At 35.7% G+C, this 20,025-nt stretch overlaps 1 protein-coding gene across 19 annotated transcripts in view; it reads left to right on the forward strand.

The window, feature by feature from the left end:
• The window catches only part of FOXP2 (forkhead box P2), a 402,265-nt gene that overhangs the window by 313,987 nt on the left and 68,253 nt on the right, over positions 1 to 20,025 (forward strand). The window contains exon 3 of one of the 19 annotated variants that reach the window (XM_074539929.1): positions 6,176 to 6,246. The exons of the other annotated variants lie outside the window; for them this stretch is intronic. The gene's annotated coding sequence lies outside the window, so the exon portion shown is untranslated. The remainder of the gene's footprint in view (positions 1 to 6,175; positions 6,247 to 20,025) is intronic. 19 annotated transcript variants of the gene reach the window in all.

A 20,025-nucleotide genomic window follows, 5' to 3' on the forward strand; every position in this document is an offset into this window, starting at 1 on the left:
AAAAAAATGTATGAAAAAGAAACCATTTATTGCTGATTTTATTTATGATATTCATATTTTCATGAACTTTTTTCAATGTCACTTGAGAACATTTCATAATTTTGTTATGTGTTCCATTTTTGTTGTGTCTTATATTTGGGTTATTTCCGTCTGTTGGATTGATTTGAAAGTTGTCTACTTTTACAAGTATATTTAAATAGTAGGAGCAGAGTAAAAAGAAAGCCAGGAGTGACTCTATTTCTGGAAGGATGAGGAAGTGTCCTACACAGCATTTTCTACACTTCTGAGCAGTGTCCTCTTGACCTTCAATTTAATGTTGAGACAGTCACTCTTTTCCAAGAACTGATTGCTCAGTCGTTTTACCAAGTGGTCACATCTTTAGGAAACAAGAAACGTGTACAAGAAGGAATGACTTAGTGTTAGACTTCAAAGCTTTGTGCTTTGCAAGTTCCTTTATGTTTAGAAAAGCTGAAGAAACAATTTGTGGAGGGCTTTGCATATGATGGCTTTTAGGAAAAAAAAAGATTAGCCACAAGTTCTGTGAATACCATCATGGGTGGAGAAATTCAGAGGCAATTAATGCACTCTTCACTCCAGCCATGACATGACGTGCAGGTAGCAGGAGCACCCCGTGGTTGGATGTGTTGTGTTCTCATGGGGATTGCAGCACTGCAGCGAGTGCTCCTGCAGCCAGGGCCTTACTTTACGGCTTTCACTAAAGCTTTCAGTGTGGAAAATAAATCATGTTCAACTGAAAGTGTTTCACAGCTCCACAGATGAGAAGGGAAAAGTGTTTCTTAGACGTGTTGCACAGATGTGTGTCATCACTTGCGCTTCCTCGTAAGATAGGTCTTGAGTAAACTTGGTAGAGCTGCAGCTGGTAATGCATGCACCATGTCCTCTGGCTGAAATGTGGTCTGTCTTTGCATATCTTTGTATTAGCTCAAAATGCAGGCCTCTAAGTACATTGTTTACATCCAGAGGAGTATGAGCAGAGGTGATACTGAGCCAGGTCCTAATAGCCTGTGTTCTGAGTGCCCACTCCAGGTGTGTTATAAAAGGTGGACAGAGTAAGATGATAAGACACAATAAAGAAACTTGAGATACTTTCCTGATACATTCTCCCCAGCAATGGTAGGCTCAAGAACCCTTTGTATTCCAAAGCTTGAAAGATATGTTTAATCTATGGATTAATAAGTTTATGTTTTAAAACATGCAGAGTTTGGGGTTTTTCCTTGCTTGTTCTGTCAAAATTAGTGCTTTGTTTCTGTCTTGAATGTATTTACGTCTTATTTCCAGGCATTCAATGTTGTTAAACTTCGAAGAATATTAAGAGAGAACAATGTCAACATTTGTATCCCAGAATCAGACTTCTCAGATCCAGCTAATGCTCTTTGACTGTGTTTCAGAAGCTTCAGATCAACTTCTTCAGCAACTGAAACCTAGCAGATTTAAATGAGATTTATAACATTATTTAGTTACAGTGAAATCTTTTAAAGTTCTGTATCGTAATTATGAGTGATTTCATGTACCAGTAAATCCCTGCACAAAAGCTTGCAAGACGTGACTGGTACCTCCTTCCAGTTGTCTTCTCTCTCTGTCTCTCTCTCTCTCCCCTCCTCTTATTCAATCCATTCTCCTATTTTCCTAGACCATTAGCTGATGATATTGGGAGTCAGGACATTATTTTCAGGAACTTGTGTGTTTGCCATGTAGTTTGACTCTTGGAGATGGAACATACCCAAACTTCTCTTTCACGAAGGCAAATTTTGTTTCTGTAATCAGCTGGGAAATATCCTGGTGAAGAACTTTGTTTATATTTTACAGATATACCAAAACCCATGAAAACCTTTTCTCTGATAGGTGTTTTGCTGTGCAGTATTGAATTATAAAAAACTATAATAGCATATAGAAGGCTTATATAAATCTTAAGTATCACTAATGAAATGCTCAGTATTTGAAAGGTAAGGTTTTCCTCCCTGCTCTGTTGAAGTTTTTTCTGATGAGTAGACAAAGAATTACTATATAGAGCTACAACAATTTGCCTCCTCCAAAATTTTGTCTGTAAAAGTAATAATTCAGATTTGTCCAATGCATTTTAATTCTCCATAGGAAAAAAATTGAAGATGTTCAGGTTGATCAGGGCTGAGCTAATAGAGATCTGTTTGCAATTTTATCCTGCAAATCTTCTGAAGGCATAAGTTTCTGTCTGCCTTGGAAACTTAGCAAGAAGAATTTATTTCAGACATTGCTTACTAGCATCCAAACAGAAAAAAAAATCACCTAACTTGATTTGTTCTGAGTAAAAAGAGAAGATAAAAAATGAATCTTCATTCAAGAATTAATTTTAGTACCATTTACTCTCTGTGCTCACTTTATGTTTAGATGCCATTTATAAATATCTTACTATCATTTGTTAAATTTTATGACAATTTTTACCATGCCTGATGACTGTAACTCATGCATTATACATGCACACGTATTTTAACAATATTTGCATCTTATAATATGCTTTCTAACGGCTTGTCATAGACTCATCAGTTAAACATTTATTTTACAAATGCATTTTGTAATATGCTATGGTAATAAACTATAAAAAAGGTATCCCACCTTGTAATATTTTCAGATGGATGAATAATGCATTACAAATTGTACCTTCATTTAAAACATGACCTCTATTCTGATGAAATCTGATACATTGTCTGGATTTATGGTGATCACTGAGTTGTGTGAGGTGCTGTCAGTCTACTTTCTGATTAATTTTCCTAGTTGATAAATTTGAATTAATCTGTAAATATTTACAAAATAATATGGTTTATTTTTTTTCAGTTATTTTGTTTTTATCCACCTGATTAATTTAAACCAAATGTACCAACGCCCATCTATCTGGGAGCTGATTTTCATTCAATTAATTTCTGGAAATTCAATTCAGTTCTGAAATTGATTATCAAAATCGTGATTGTTCTTTTGCTGGCTGCCTAAGTTTGTCATATATATCTCTAAAGAGGCCTAGGCTACTGTCATATCTAATCTAATGAGCTCCATAAAGCTGAAGGGTACATAATATTGGGAAATTTTATAATAGGCTATTTCATAATAAAAACATGTACTTTACTACTTGCTATTTTAAATTTTACCTACACCTGATTTTACATACTTTTAAATTCATGGAACTTCATTCAAACCAAAGTTTTGCTTTAACAGCTATTGCCATCATAGTCAACCTGCTTTCTGCCTTCCTGAAACATCGTGCTGATTTTTTAGATAGTTTTTTTAATATGAATATTCATACGTAAAATCTCTGGCTGATTTCTCTCTGTGTGTGCACACATGTGTAGATTGTAATATTTTCAATAGTTTTATTTCACCAGAGATTTTTTTCTTCAAAACTGAAGTGAAAGAAGGATATTTGAGGGTTGCTTGGTTGATGGGTTTGTTTACATAGGCTATAGAGTATTATAGGTATGCCCATACATCTGGTGACAGAACAAAATGATTGAGGATTTCAGCAGTGTTCTTCATTAGTTATCCTCCCATATCTGAAGAAAAACTGAAGTGTCTGGCAGTTTTGCTGTTTGTCTGGAAATAGTTTTAGGGCATTGCACCTCTGTGATGCTGTCTGAATGTGTGAAGTCAATACAGAGTAGTCTGGTTTTACATCTATTTAACATAAATACAAATGACTACTTCAGGTGCATACTAAGGAGAAGTCAATGTTAGATAATTGGTCTCTTGGAAGAGGGCTTTATTGCACCAGACAATAGAAGGTTGCACCTTGTCTCTGCCTTTCACCTTAATAGTCCAGGCTCAAGGGCCTTTTTGTCACCATTCATAGTCAAGGCACTTTTAGTCAACACATTGTTGTCAACACATAGTCAACACAGCTTTAAGAGACAAATTATGCAATCTGATTTAGACATCTAATTAGGATTTAATGAATTGTGCCACAGAAATGCCTATTTTTCTCTTTTGACTATTTCAGATTTAGATTGTAGTGCAGACTTTTTGCATTTGGTAGAGCAATATCCCCCATTACCACTTCTATTTTTTTTCTTTAATTTCTTCTAAATAAATGACTGCCTATGAAATGAGCGGGACTTATTGTGAATTGAGTTTTACCTATTCAAACTGGGCATTTTAGACCACATTCTACATAGTCAAACAAACTCAGAATTGTCTAAATTCTGCTACTGCAGCCTCCCTGCTCAGGAGGAGAATTATAAATGCTGTTCAGTTTGCTTTTGCTTTTTTTTTTGTTGTTGTTGTTGTCGTTGTTGTTGTTGTTGGGTTTGTTTTTTTTTTTCCATAGTGTTTATCATTAGTTGGAAGCACACAACTAGTTCTAGTTGAGATATTGTGTTCAAGTGATGTGCCTTTTATCCCATGGCACCAAGGGTAGGAAATACATTCTACATGGGCTACATGGAACTTCAGACTAGTCATCTAAGTACTGAAATGGGCTTGATAAAGGCAAAGTAGTTAGTGTTCTAACCCAAATGCTTTAGCCATCACTTATCCCACTCTTTGCGAGGAATTCAAACAAAATTTGCTGGCTTTTTCTATTAAAAAAATAAAATGCAGCAGTCATTGTTTTGTTGGAAAATTCTGCCTATTATTTCCTGATGGTTGTTTCTCTTAGAATCATGTTGCATTCTTTGCTTGTCTTTGAGATTACAAGTTTGACTGCTTTGTTCATTAGGAGTATAGTGACTTCTGGACTGAATTTTTAGCAATGTTTCTAATGTTTAACTGTTTTAGTGGATTCCCTAGCTTCAACCGTGTACACCGTTTCTTTGAATGCATGAAAATATTGTAGTATCTTGGTAGTTCCTTAGTTCTCATCTGTTATACAGTCTCATCTATTATAAGTCACATTATGGTTGCACAAGAAATGAAGTAAACATCTGTGTTTTGTGACGGGAATTTCATTCCTCTAGGTTTGCTCAGAAATCACAGAGATTCCACACTTGGCTGTATTTCTTGGCAATTAGTCATTCTTTAACATAAATCAAATAGCTACAATAGATATGCTTCTGTTATTATTTGACTGTTTCAAGATTTCTGTAGTTCAGATTCATTGCATTCCTTGTGTTCTTGGAATTCCTTTTGTTGATTTCAGTTATAGAAAAGTCTCTGAGGCACACTCTAGAAATTATTTTTTCAGCATTGCACATCTTTTTATATGTGAATATCCACAAGTGTATATTTATATAGTCAGCTATTGTGCAATCTTAGTACAGATAACAAACTGCAGGGCTGTTAATCATGCACCTTTCTCAGCTGAACTTTACTAGTCTCTTTCCCTCTATTATTACAAGTCTCTGCTGTTAACACTACCAGTAATATTATTCTCTTTTTTTTTTATTTTTGAATTTTACATATAAATTTTTTCAAATCATTGTAATTTGTAGGCCAGGAGAGAGAATGTCTGATCCAAAATTAGTCACAAATTGTGTCTTGCCCCTTACTGAAGCCAAGAATATGGTTTTTATTAAAATTAAAAAAAATAATATTAATTTTATATAATGGGTTAAGAGTAGGTTCTAGCTGCCTAGTAGATCACACACATGATTTAAGTCCTGTGAAGTTAAGATGCAGTAGATTTTCAGACTAAAGTATTTATATGCATACAAAAATATTTTAAGGTTATTTTGGTATTTCTAAGATACAAAAGTTATCAAAATTCCTCAAAGGTACATAGTTTAAAAATTACGTTTATAGAAGGAAAAAAAAGCTCTGTGGTGCATTGTAATACCTTTTTGAAGATTTTAAAGCTAGCTTTTTTATATATAATTTGCATTTCCTATATGTATAGTGATGTGGTTTTGTATAAAGGTTCCATTCTAGTTTTGTTTGGGAGAATCTGCATAAATTGTGTAGGGTTTCTCCATTTGTGAATAATGTGGTGACTCCAAGCTCACACCAGTGAAACCATCATACTTTTCATATCATGTATGGTATATAACATACAGACAGACTTACACTGAAGTAGAGGATGATACTGAAAATCTCTTCCCTCTTGGCTTGAAAAATGACAAAAAAAGTAGAAGACACTTTTTGTGCCTTGGGAAAAACAGATCAAGAAATTAAAACTCCAGTCATTACCAATAACCTTAAAATGTATTTTAATGTGCTGCAGCTTCAGTTACCCTCAGCTGAAGCTTCTCTATTTTAGCTTACAGGGTCTTGTGACCTCAGCCCATAGCAGAGTTTCAACAGTAATAGCGACAGCCATCTTGGATAAATGTAAGTGAATTTTTTCCTCATTTCTATAGTTTCTCTCCCTCACATGCACTTTTGGAGTTTTGTTTTTCACTCAGGATGTAGACAGTATTCCTGACAACACTTCTGCTCTGTGCCAAGTGGCATGATTGACACAAAGTACAAGTAAAGCATCTAAGTGGGATTTCTTGCCTTTTAAATGTCACAGTATGAGACTCATCCTGTGCTTTTGAAATGCCAGTATGATGGCCATGCAAACTTTATTTTACCTGGAGCTAGCTCGATGGTAGTTTTCATTATCAGCCAGGATTAATCTGCAAAAAGTGAAGCGGTACAAAAAGATTTTGGCCATATAATCTTGTTTTAGTTAATGCAAAGGATGAAATCTAGGATAATTCACAGAATATTTTTTTAAGAAAAGGTTTGCCTTCTTCAATCAGGTTTATCATTTCAGTTCTGCTTCACGTCAGATTGTGGTAATCCATTTCCAAACTTTGCTCTGCATTCACTAACTATTGCATAAATCTGGAGCTGGAACTGGGAAAGGCTACACATTATGCATACTGCCTCTGTAACAACTTCGAGAAATATAAATTAAGGAATTAAGGACATCTTCCCACAATTGGTTTCTGAATAATACAACATACATCACTCATTTTTTATTTCAATAGTCATCATGCTGTTGTAATAAGGAGACAAACAGAAAAAAATAGAAATAGAGTTATTCATTTAAAAAGTCCTGTCTTGTATGCTGATAGCCTGAAGAAGCTGGCGTTTGGTAGGAACTTACAAAAGATAGCTGGACTTAGATATTCTTTATTATTTAGTCCTGAGTTGGTCTTTGTCTGAATTCACCATTTCTGGATAAAGTAGCATCCTTGGTCTGTTAAATCACCCCTCCATTTTGTGTTTATTCATATACCTAATTAATTTCTATTCATTTTCAATTTTTTACATATATGTAACATGATACCTAAAATTCCAAGGCTTTATTTACATATAAATAGTTGCATTGTAGCTCTGTAGCTACAGTAGTACCTTCTTAATGACCTATCTATGCTGGCTGAGCACATGACTGTTCAAATGCAGCCTGTTCCCTTCATGTGGTTTCATAGGATGTCTCTGTTCACAAACTGTATGAAATGAAGGACCACACCTGTGGAGCAGTTAAGGCTAAAGCCAGCAGAAGTGGAACTGCCTCCATCCATCCATCTTACAAACATGACGTTCAGAGATTGATACTGGGCTGTCTTGGTGTTTTACCTGCAAACCTGTAGTCAGCTTAAAAAGGCATTAGAATTCCAATCTTCTAGCCAATATGTGGTTATTGTAATACCTCTGTAATAATTGTGAGACCAAATGATATGTAGAGAAGAGCCTGGAAGCTGTAAGAGTAGAAGTACTCGTACCAAAACCAGTTTATTATCTTGAATTCTTGAATTGACTCAAACTTTCATGTGCCATGTAGGTGGGAGTGGGCACTGCCATCATCTGCACACAGAAATGAAGTAGTAAAAGAAATATCATGCCTAGAATCTATTCTTTTTGAGTAAAACTATATGAATGGAAAAAAGGTATAAAAAATGTCAGTTTGGCTACCAGTTCTAAGGAGGAATATACCAAATCATGAAGAATAATTCCTGAAGTTTCTCAGAGGAAACAGTTTATTAGAAACCTGTGCAAACTCTGAGGACCAATGTCCTCAAAGGCAAAGTTGTTTTATAATAATTGCCATAAATATTAATTTCATTTCAAAAGAAGATAAGGTGTTCTTACATTTGTCATTGCAAAGCTGAGTTAATGAAAGCGCTTTGTCAATGGGAAGTATGTATAGATTTTGAAAGTGTTTGTATCTAAAATAAAAGCTCGATTTCTGAGGAACTTCACAAATTCAGCACTCTAATGACAGCAGTTTAAAACTCAGCCTTATCTACATGCTTATCAAATACCATTTATTTTGTTGGAGCCATATATGCCAACATAGATTCATTGCCACTGCAGGCTCAGCCCTGTACTTGTTATCTTTGTGACACTGTGGTTTATGTGACACCTCTGTCCCATTAAGTGATGTGATCTTTACGTACAAGAATGATCCCCTGCTTTGATAACTGTCTCCATCTTGTAACAACATCAAGATTATTGAATTAATAGAATGATAATGTGATTCCATAGATCTTGTTTTAAGAGTATTCCTTTCATAATAGATACTTAAGAGTGTGGTTTATTTCCTATTTTTATTATTTATGTAGCTCTTCCAGTTGTCTCTGAACAGGGGAGACAGATAAAAGTTAAAAGAACATGTGTATATATATTTCACACTTTAGGGCTTTTTAACTACGCTATGTAGCATGTTTAGCATTTGGTGTATATATAAATAATATGTAAAATATGCATATATATATAAATATGTTTAACTGCTATATTGGGGCTTGGATATAGCTCATCATTTAACACTTTAGTATGTTATGTGAGGACTTTAAAATACAGTAGAAAGAATTTTGTGAAAATTATGTTATGGAAATTGTGATGGAGCATGCTGGGAAGCTATACATTGTGAAAAGGCTTGCTATGAAATAGTTTAACATACCAAAAATCCAGATGCTCACAAATCCAGCCTGCTAATCCTTTTGGCCAATAGATATAACATTATGTACTTCCTATGTACTTCCTACGTGATACTAACTTCTAGAAATTTCAGTTTCTTTTCTATGTTACACTGTCATGCTTCCACAAGTCTATCCTAGCACAAGAAGCATTTGTGCTCCGTAGTAAAAACCTGAGGATTTTGTAGAGATACTGAAGTAGCACAGGTACTCACAGTGTTGCAGTCATAAATATTTTGTTACATTATTCTAATGGTTTTTCATCATTGTCTTTACATCCTCAATGTATAAAAGGCAAAGGAATGTTAGACACCGAAGAACTAAATCCATTCCCACAGTATATGTTGCTGCAGATATAGATTTTATTCAGCCTGATATCTTTCTTTAAACGTTCCATGGGCACTGAAGTCTGTATGTTTGGAGTGAGTTAAGGCTTGTGCAGATGATTTTTCTCAAAGATCTGCGCACTCTGCTCCCACCAGATTCATTTCCTTAGCCCACTCATTGTGCTGTTGCCTACAAAGTAACAGGGAACTGAGAAATAACTGAGAAATGTTCATTTCTCAGTGTCTTTGCATCCTGAATTGGAAGATTTGGTTTGACATAATGCAACAATTGACACTGTGGTTTTCTTCAAAACTCATTCATTTAAGGAATTGGTTTAGGACATCTTACATTGGGCAAAATTTAGCAAGATTTTGGCTTTTGCCACTTTAATGAGTTTGCTGTTGAGAAACTCCTAGTAATGTCTTGGTCAACACTGCTGACTACAAACAGATAGAGAGACAGATAGATGTGTATATATACTTTTTTTAAAGCAGAACCTCAAGCTTTGTGCTTCCCAAAGTAAAGGTAAATAGCTTAAACCTCTTCAGCAACTCTATAAACTAGAAGATGCCGGCAGCATGTCCGCTTTTCTATTACCTGTCTGTGTTCTTCCTCCATGTGTAAATCCTGCTCTCATTTCTTTGTGCTTGTTGCCACCATTTGATATTTATACAGAGTTCAAAAAGTTTGCAGAGAAAAAAAAATCCAACTTAATAATCCTTAACTGGTCTTTTAATTGATGCAACCATTCATATTTCTACTTTTCTTCTCTTTAAATATTTTTTCTAGATGTTGTTATGACTTGTAACAGAGTCTGAATGCCCATAATTTAGAAAACTTTTCAGAGAACATAAGCTTGAGATTTTTTTACCAGATTGATAAAATTATATTTTTTTGTCATCAGTTGGGAATAGTACCTATTCCACTGAAAGAAGCAAAAGAGTAGTGAAAATTGTGAGATCTTTTACAATTTTAGTGGATCAGTATCAGTAGTAATAAAACTGATCCAACATTGAACATTTCATTAGAGATTCATTAAGTATTCCATTTATAACATTTTTATTGTGACTTTTGAGTACTAAAATGCTCTGAAATTTGTTATAGTAATTTTGGGTCAAAAACTATGATTTTGAAGAAGATGAAACATTCCTACATTTTCAAAACAATGTTAATACTACTTTTTCAAGGTTGCATAATGTCAAAGTCAGGTTCATCTCAAGCAAAGCTTTTGCTTTGGAATTTTCTTCACTAGTATTCTTACAAGAGCATATTGGAAAAATGTTATTTTAGGTGGAAAAAAAGGTGAATTGTTCATAAGCAATATTTTTAACCCTTCAGAATTGCTTGTGAATTGCATAAGTTGCTTTCCATGCTATCGTCTAATGCTCACGTTTTACAGTGCAGAACTGGATTGTTCTGCCAATTTGGGCATGAGCAAAAGTTTGCTATAGGACCTGCAAACCTTAGTTGTATTTTAGAAGTGTTTTATGAAACACTAATTTTGAACCTCCTAGAATTTTTGGATGGAAAATGTTTTTCAGTTATCACTTTTAATTTAAAGGCAGTCTGGGTCTCTTCTTACAGACTTGAAGAGCTGTGGCTGCTCTGGTATCATGCAGAAGGTGAGACATGATCTTTTCATTAGGAGTACTGTAAACAGTGTATATATGTGAACTGTAACAATGTCTTTTGTCAAGAGGAAAATATTCAGGGTCACGCAGTATTTAAATGAATACGTCTGGATTTTGGTAAGCCCAGCTCCAGAAACATCCCTCATTCCTGAGGTCAGTTCTAGGGGCAGCTGTTGTTACTGTCAAACTTGGGGGCAAAGCTGTAGCTTTGATTTCAGAGGTGGGTCAGGTGTTCAGGTACAAATGTACATTTTCTTCTGTTTGTAAGATATAGTCCAGTGTAAAAAAAAGATTACTGATAAAGTTTTAACTGATATGGCATGAAATCAGTAAGATAATAGTAGTGGAAAGCGTTATAGCCATTTCGTTCCAAAATACATATTTTGTTGGTAAATGGCATTATTTCATCATTAATTATATCTTTGGAAAAAATTTACATATTTTTATACTTTTATGTACATGTCTACAGATAATAACTGGCTTTAATTGATGCATAGGAGCTTTTTGTTAAATGTCCAATAATTTTGGGAAATGAGCAAAGTAAGAAAGTGCTGGAATAGGAGGTGTTGTGGAATTCCTCTTGGCTAAATTTTGTTTAAATATTTTAGACAAATGTGTGTCAGAAATAAACCCATTCATTCTGCATTTGAAAAGGAGGATGTGGTGGCTCACTTGCCAAGGTGTCTTTCTGGTCTGCAATTTACATAACAATTTTTTATCAAGAAATACTTTTATTTTGGTTTATTTCTTTTAATTAAAATTCAAATTAGATTGCTATTCAGTGCTTATAACAGTTATGTCTATATGTATGTTTAATGAACATCAGTTTGTGAAGTTTTGTTATGAGTAATCCAAATAGTATGGCAGAAAGTTACATCTATTTTTCTTAGAATAAATATCTGAATGCCATTAAGGTAGTCTCTGAGTTGTTTCTGAAACTAAATAAAAGTAAGAGGTAAATAGAATTTTATACAGAAAATATTTTTGAATATTTGACATAGAAGTCAATGTCTCAAATGTTGCAAAAGGTTCTATATTTATTTCAAATTTGTACAATGATACAAATAATACTGAATTTTCTTGGGCTCAAAGCTTTGTGATTAATTGATTTCCTGTCTAGAGAGACAAAAACAATATCTTCTAAATCTGTAATTTTCAGGGAAGCTGTGTTCAGAGAGCTTTGGAAATACTGCTTTATTAAATCCTAGGCACTTTCATGAAATAAAGTTTTGAAAAAATTTTAAAAAATAAAGATTAACAACTTAGTGATTTAAAATCAACCCACTTCTCCATTTTGGTGCTCTGCTTGCTCTCTGAGTTGGAGGGAGTAAGGGAGTGGAATTCCTGCCCTGCCAGGCAAAGCAGGAGGAGACCCAGCTGTGGGGCTGCAGCTGGGGGAGCGCTGGCCCCGCCAGCCCAGGGCGTGCACAGGGCGTCGGTGCTGATCCCGAGCAGAGTGACTGTGAGAAAGGGAGTTTGTGGAGCCTCCTGCTCAGCCGTCAGTCCTGGTCACTGAGATCCTGCAGGGCACCTCCCAGCTGGGCTTTCAGGCCCTGCCCAGGTTCTCTATATTCCCTGGTAAAAGGGGAGGTGGGACATGGCCCTGGCCATTGCAGCCTTTAAATGAGAAGCAATAAACTCCACTTCTGTGTATTTTTAAAGTCAGCATTTTCAGTGAAATAAGTGTCAAAATATTTTCTTTTTTCTTATTTGCTTGTCAGAACTCCTTTTTTTTCCTAGCAATAATCATTTAACATGGTTTATATTAATTCAAACTTAGGGTGTTGTTTCATACAGTGCTTGGTTTGAAATGTGCTGCTGCTATTTTTGACTATGAGGAGTTGTGCACTCAAAACATCATCCCTTGTAGGCCTATTAAAGCTCTTCAGTTCCCTATAAATATTGCATCATAAGAACTTTAAAAATATGCATTTTGTTTAGTAGTCCTGGATGTGCTATATATGGGTTTTTTTCTGACAAGCAGCATCCAAGATCCAGTAAATCACAGTTCTGATCATCTTTGGAAAACATAAATAAAACTTATGTAAACATATAATGTCATCCTTAACAGAAATGCATTATTTAAGAAATATCAAAAATATTTTAAGGTAGGTTGATGAAGATATGTTCATACAGTGAAATAATCAAACTATTATCAGTATACAAGACTGAAGAAAATATGTTAAAAATGCATTGTACCATTTTTATGATTCCTCTTGAGAATGAGTTAGCTCTAATGGAGGTGCTCTGCCAGTTTTATTTAAAGATCTGTACTTAAAAATGACTAATTTTATAGCATGTATTTTCTGTTTATGTGCCTGTCAGTTTTAAACAGCCTTTTATATGTAAATGCACGATGACAGTTCTATATTCTGTGTCATTTCATCACTAGAGTTTTTCATGCTATTGGAATAATCCCTTAACAGATATTTATAGAGTTTTTACTGTTATTTTGACAAATCAGATGTTGTTATTAAAGTGATAAAAAAAGTATTTTTAGTGCTTTTTTGCATTAGAAGTTCTAAACTTTTTTTAAAAAAATGTTTCCTAGTTCTATTTTAGTGAACCTTTTACAGAAATTGTTTCTTTCTAGTTTCATTTTTTATGCTAAAAAAATCTGTAAACCTGTCCTTGGGACTTGTTTCTAAACAGGTATATCACTAAATATCCATCCTTATTGCTCTTTCAGTCATTTCATTGTGACTATAGCCAGCTGTGCATTCCATTAGGTTAACTCATGAATATCATGGGTTATCATGAGTTTACCAGTGCTGGATGTGACTCCCCTTAGAGACAGATTGTTTACCTGTAATTATCAAAGCAAACAAACACTGCTTTATTATCCATAATATCTGTGCTTTGGAAAATGTGTTGCCTTTTCATGGGTGATGCACTCTCAAGGTAACAAGTTTGGAGGATTTCAGCTGTATTGTCCATATCAGTGCATGCCTGAACAGTGGCAAAGCATAGAATGGTTTGAGTTTGACAGGATTTTAGTGTCTGGTTCCAACCCCCTGCCATGGGCAGGGACGCCTTGCACTAGACCAGGGTGCTCAAAGCCCCATCCAGTCTTACCCTTAACACTTCCAAGGCTGGGGCATGCACAGCCTCTCTGTAAAACCTTTTCCTGTGCCTCACCGCCTCACATTTAAGAGTTTCTTCCTATTTCAAAAACTCCCATCTTTCAGTTTAAAGGTAGATAGATGTCTTATCACTGCAGGTAGAGAACACTGTAATTTCTGAAGAAATCTTTAAATTTGTTTCATTCCCTAGGTACCACTTCATATTTTGGTACTAAACTTGTAGACCACAAACAAATTGAAAAAATAAATAAAGTATTTCCATTGTCTTGAAAGAAACCCCAAACCATTGGCAGGTGGCGTAGAAAGTCAGTGAAAGGACAAAGACACTCACCTGTGTCTAATGAAGGAGGTGACATTTCAGTAAATGGAAGGTACTTAAATATATGCTGTGTGTTGGCAGTCTCCCAAGACTGCTGATGGAAGTGTTCCTGGGGAAAGGAGCAGTGTATTGAGGAAACTGCTGCTTTGAGCTGAGTTGTGAGAGCAGGACTGGGACTGGCTAAATGCCTGGTGGGAGGCACCAGGATGGCAGAAACATTCAAACAATACCAGCTGTTGAAACCATGGACAGCTTTCAGGTCTCTCCTTGGCAGATATTGCTAAACTATATTTACCCCAGTCTATCTGCAGTTTTTTCACCCCTGAGCCCTGTGGCTTTTCAAATGAACTTTCAAAAATTCCAAATTCATCTTGCCTAACCTAGGGCATTTAATTTTAGATAGTCTTGTGAGAAGCAAAGTCAGTCTAACCTGTGTCTGTAGTAGAAAACAGAGAGAGGTGAGGACAATGCTGGTTTTACAAGGATGGACTAGTCAGTGGATTTGCACACTGTCTTCTGTTGCCTCTAGAAAATGATCAGGGAAAGCAGACATATCAGTAAGATGGTTAAAATATTATTGTACAAACCCTGGTACATAAGATAATACGAAATTAGTAATGTTAATATTCTAATGAGTTCCCTGTCAGGCTCAGGTATCTAATAAGAGACAAAGAGGGGGAGCTTTTGCCATGATAAATTTGTCTTTTTTGCCTGTCATGCTAATACTGCACACCAGGGCAGATCTGACCACAGTCCTGAAGCACTGCATTTGATGCACAAATAGGTGTGTTTGAATGACCAAACAGCAAGACAGATAGCAAAACAAGATAAAAAATTTCTGCTCACGTGTGTATACGGCTGCACTTTCTATAGAACACAAAAAGTTGAAAGCCTCTTATTCATATAACACATCACAAGACCGTGAAATGCTGCAGTGGTTTCTACTTGGATAGAATGTTGAAACACACCTTTGCATTACACATCCAAAAGGCACATAAACAGTAAGTACTGAGAAATGACTTAAACTGCACTGCATTGTTTTAAAAGTTCTAATTAATGAAAGTCTCTTTTCAAATTGCTATAGAAAGGTCAGATATAGAAAGGTTCATATAAATGTGAAAAAGTACACAGCTGTTCCCTGGCCTGATGAGTGATTTCTTGTTCTAGTTCTGGCATCTCTTGACTGTGTTGGTCACTGTTTCTGTTTTCTTGTGCTGTTTTAATCTGTGGCTGTTCAGTGGGGAGCACTAATGGTTAGAAATGAGTTGATCACTGCATCATCTCCTTATTCTCTTTACAGCCAGCTTTACCCATTCATTGTCTTCTTGTACACAAAATTAATTTTCTTGTCGTGAAGAGCTTGAAAGACGCTTGCTTCAGCTGCTCCAAGAAGCAGATAGATGGGCTATAGGTCTGCACTTCATGATTGCTGGTATGGCCCCCTTTTATCACAAACTGATCAAAAGAGTCTAAAGTGGACAGATAAGGGATTTTATTCAACTACCAGACAGGGAAATAGGTGCATTGGATTAATCTCAACACTTCTTGAAAGCCTGAGAATTGTCCACATGTCAGCTGCTCTTTGGGCCAAATGATAGTTTTTATTGCTTAAATTTGACTGAGATCCATCCATTTTACCCAGAGGTTGGAACAACTAACACCAGTTAATCCCCATGCACTCCTGATAAATGTACATAAAGCTACAGAGTACTTGTCAGCCTTGACAGGGTAAATGGAGAACTGTCCTATTGAAGGCCAGTTTGGCTGAGATCAAAAATGTTTCTTTTATCTCTGTCTAAATAATACACATAAGATATGCTACTGATATGTTTGGATACTCTGTTTTCAATCTTCTGCACTTGCAGCATGTGCCTTTGCTATGGCTGCAATGACTCAAAGGGGAAGGGACAGGATTTGGAATGGAAATCTTGGGTATGTTGGGTGTGTCCTGGGCAAGGTGGCAGTGATATCCAAATCATTGTGATCTGGGTGGCCTTACCTTTCTATCTGAAACAGTCCTAAAATAGGGTTTTTACATCTTATGTGCAAGGGTTACAAGAGAGAATAGCTCTGTTATCCACGTGCTGGCCACAGTTTATGCCTTGAGTGTGTTTATGTCAGCTGCAGGTAGAATTTCTTTTCTGTCATTTGCACCCATATAAAGTTATCTTTATTTTGCTGGTGGTAATACCTACATAGCTGTTGTTGTTTAAGAAATGGGGGGCAGGGAGGAGGGAGGGGAATGGGGAGGGAAAGGAGTAAATCTTTAGACAAGGAAAAATATGTTTTCAAATGTTCATTTTGAAGAAATATTTTCTTAACATCTAATTTATTGCAAGATTAGGCACAGAACATGCTTATGTGCACATTTAGACATACAGCAGCATAGACTGATTCTACATAAAGAAGCAGCTGGAAAAGCCCTGGTCCCTCCTTTTGATGGGGAGCCAGCCTTTCTAAGCATTGTGCAAGGGAAAATTATACTGCCTTTTCCATAACTTTAAGCTCGGGAGAAAGATGCAGAAAACTAAGGCATAGGAGTGCCCCAGTGCACAGGAAAGCATCAAGATAGATAGATGTGAAGGTCTGGCAATTATACATATGTCCTTTAGTCAGACTGTGGCTTGGGGATTCTGTAGCTTTGAAAATCATACTGCACAGATGCTGATCATGCATGTTCTAATAATAGCAATCTCCGTAATTCCAAAATAGGCCCTGAATCATTCTCCTGTTTTTGCACAAGTTATAATGTTTCATTTTAGTTTCCTGGCTAGTTGGTGAAAAGAGAGGACCACACTTCAATTCAATATTTCAAGTATTCAAGATGTAGTTGAGCTGAATTATTTTCTGATTATATCTGAGTTTGTGTTTACTATTTGAAGACTTTTTTGGGAGGAAAGTGAAGTTTCCGCCATTTTGTATTTATAGGTGTCACACTCTTGAGCTTTAAGCTGGGAAATGGCACAAGTGTTATTCTGGTGAGCTGGGAAAGATGTTTCTCTTGGCCAATCTCTACTTCCTCTTAAAGCAGAAACTCTTAGAGGGGACCAGAACAATTATGCACTTTATGAAGATCTGGAAATACAGATGAGAACCTTCATCCTGTGCACATTTTACAACGCAAATAAAATGCAAATGCAGAAAATTTTAAGGAGGTGGTAATTGAGTTTCATGGGACGGAGTTTGATTTGGCCATGTGGAGAAGGAATATTTCAATTTGTTTGGATGCATTTTGTTGGAAAACGAAAGTCTCAAATTGAATTGCTTTAAAATAAAATGTGCTATTGGAGTTCCTTTAAACTAGTAGAAACCTAAGTCACCATGTCATTAGTTAGCTGAAATTTTCTAAAGTTGTCTTGTGTCCACTGAGAATTGAAACACAACCAGGAAAAATCCCATCTTTAGGAAAGTATATTGATTTTTTCAAATTGTAAGATTGACAATACATTTTAATTTATACTATTTGATGTGTATACTAAGGACCATCTGTAGATCACATAGTCCTGATTTGAAAACATACAAGATATTCCACTTCCGGAATAATTTTAGTGTCTCCAAGTGTCTACACCGGGGTAGTTCTTTTCTTCTTCAGTTGTGTGGGTTCACTCATGCACTACTTGGTTTTTTCTGCTGTCTAAAGGAAAGGAAGTCTTCTCATCACCAAATGCAATATGCCTACATGGGGAAGTTTCCTTGTTAATTTGTGAAGAGAAAGCTCTCGCACAGAACAATTCAAAATTCAGAACAGAGCTCAATTTATTCAGTCTGAATTGCCATCTGAAAGAGCTTCTCTCTTCCTCTCTGAACTGTATAAATAGTATATAGACACTCCTCCTAATTTATACTGTTAAAGTTATGAGCTATGGTTTGCCTGGCTACTGGCTGCACACTTGCTGGCGTTGTCTTGTGAGTGGGAGACAGTGCAGATGGATTGGGGGTTTCTGATATCCAAATAGTACAATACTTCCGGAAAACTGATTTGGGTGGTGAGCCATATAGTTCTTGGGCTTTCTGTAAGTCTTGTGATGATAATTTTTTGCATGTGCTGTAGCTCATTAGAAACTGGACTGAAATGTGAAGTATTATTGGCCATCAAATAGTTTCAGACATCAGTAATTCATGGGTGTTGTTGATCTGAGGCAGATAAGTATTGTTGCCCCAGAACTTCATAACCCATTACTCATATTTCAAGTCCATAAGGTGTTAAATTTTTAAATACCTTTAAACTGAAAAATAAATTTAAGTTTCTGTTTTAATTCTTGTTACTCTAGTATTTGAAATGCATGCGTCAATGAAGAGCTGACTTATACATTGCTGTATAGATGAATAAGCTGTTACCTTTCATACATGTTCATATGACTGGGTAGTCAGAGGGGAAAAGGCAGACTATCTTCAGCAGCAATATACAGAGGTGTCATTACCTTTGATCTTTTCCTTGTCCTGTTTGTAGGTTTCTGTGTTTCAAACTTTCACCATTTGTGTGTCTGTTCATTACTGCTTCTCTGTGGAAAAAGTGGGATACCTTGGGCAAGTTCACTTCTTCCCAAGGATTCTCACTGCCTCTAAGACTTGAAAGTGCAATTTGCTGTAAAGCACTAGGTAACAACATAGAATTTGAAATCCATTACTCTGTACTGATAAGGTTTATCCTGAAGAACCTTTATGTACACTGACCATGGCTTGGAAAATGATATCACAAAATCAGAATTTTTTTTTTCATTCAGTTATAGTATTATATTCAGTGTAGCAAGAAATGGTTTTGCATGACAGTACACATGTAAATGTCAATGCATATGTCATTTACAGTTATCTGGGTGTTCTGTGAGATTCACAGTGATCATGTTGGAGAAAAGTGTCTCTGTTACACAAAATAAAATGTGCTTAGTAAAAATTGCTAGCAATTTTTTTTTCTAGACATATAATGACATGGTAAGAATACAAAACAAAACTACCAGAAACAAACCATTTCTCAAGCAGTAATATCTGTGGGACAAGTGATCTAAATTGGTGGAACAGGGAGAGTTCATCACTGCACTGCAAAAGGACTTGAAATATAACCTAAAGGCAAGTGAAATACTGATTCCAAGCTTAGAAATAACAGCAACAAATTTACTTACAGACAGAAGATGCATGGAAGAAATAAACGAATTATACAAGTCTTACACACGCAATCTGATTATTCTGACCAAAGTGTTAATTGGATCCTAACTGCCAGATCTGATATCTGTAGTCTTGTAGTGGGAACCTTTCAAAGTGATGAACTGTAATTCACCGAGCTGCTTGAAGCACTTGTAATTTACTGCATGTCATGCTATGAAGAGCCTGACCTAATGGACTTTACATTACCTGTAATGCTGGAAACCTTTCAATGAAACTAGTTGGTAAAAAATAATAGTGGGAGTCTATTCAGAAAGAGGGAACAAAACTACATTTTAAACACTGTTTTATACCCATATAAAAAGTTGGTCATTAAAAAAAAGATGAGCAACTCAAGTCAAATATTTAAACTGGAATATTTCTCAGTGATGAGGTGTCTGGTAAATTTTAAATTAAGTAGAAGTGATTAATATGAAAAGAGAACCTGAGATAGTCCTAAATGGTGTGGAATATGTTGTGCTTCAGATGGTCATGCATGAAATTCCCATTCCTGAATATAATATGTTACAAAATGTGGTTTGAGATAACCATTGTTCCCTACTGCATCTTAAATCAATATTCAGAAATACTGAGGGAACATTTATCTATAAAAATACATTGCAGTTACTGAATGCTAAGTAGAGTCCAAACTTAGGTGCCCCATGCAGGAGGCTGATATCTGGTGGAAAGTAAAGACTTTCTTT

Source organism: Zonotrichia albicollis, chromosome 4 (genome assembly GCF_047830755.1).
Source record: "Zonotrichia albicollis isolate bZonAlb1 chromosome 4, bZonAlb1.hap1, whole genome shotgun sequence".
NCBI classification, from domain to species: domain Eukaryota; kingdom Metazoa; phylum Chordata; class Aves; order Passeriformes; family Passerellidae; genus Zonotrichia; species Zonotrichia albicollis.